Raw genomic sequence first — 709 nt, 5'->3', positions numbered from 1 at the left:
GGACGCGGGGTGACCGGCTGCGCGTCCGCGGGCCCCAGACTGCCCGCGTATCGGGGCGCGGACGGGAAGCAGGTGGCAGTGCGCTGGCCGCGGGACGCAAGCCGCTGAGCGGCGGAGGGGTCCGCGGGGCCCCACTGGTCCCTCCGCCTGCCTCGCCGCCCCCAGCCCTCCTGCAGGGAAGGCGGACGCCTGCCCAGCGTTTTCAAACTCGGGTCGAGAGCCAGGCGGTCCCCAGCATCCCCGAGGACCCCGTTGGGCTCTCTAGTCAGGCCCCCCACCCTGTACCTCCAGGCCGCCCCCGCCTTGCTGCCTGTGGCCACGTGGCTACTGGTCCTCGCCTGGCCAGCAAGCGCAGAGCGCGGGCATCACGGGGCCGTTCGCTTCATCGGCCCTTGAGAAGATTAATCATAATCGCGTACAGATACGTATGAACAGCACGGGGACCGGAAAGCGCATCGCTGCCGTTTACGTTTCTGGGGCGATCGGGTTCTTTAAGCGCAAGCGCAGGGACGGACTATTTCTCAGTCCCAATTCAAGGCAGATTTCCGGGAAGGGGTGCGGCGAGCGGTCCACCGCGTGTCCACGGCGTGTGGGACTGCCCCGTCTGGGTCACGTTCCAGGTGCAGACTGACTGTGGATGGAACCGTTACGCGTGGAGACGACCCCCAGCAAGGCCAGCGACAGCAGGACGCCGCAGCGCTCCGCCCTG

The sequence above is a fragment of the Pteropus vampyrus genome, unplaced genomic scaffold (assembly GCF_000151845.1).
Source record: "Pteropus vampyrus isolate Shadow unplaced genomic scaffold, Pvam_2.0 Scaffold774, whole genome shotgun sequence".
NCBI classification, from domain to species: Eukaryota; Metazoa; Chordata; class Mammalia; order Chiroptera; family Pteropodidae; genus Pteropus; species Pteropus vampyrus.
This window is presented reverse-complemented; position numbering follows the sequence as displayed.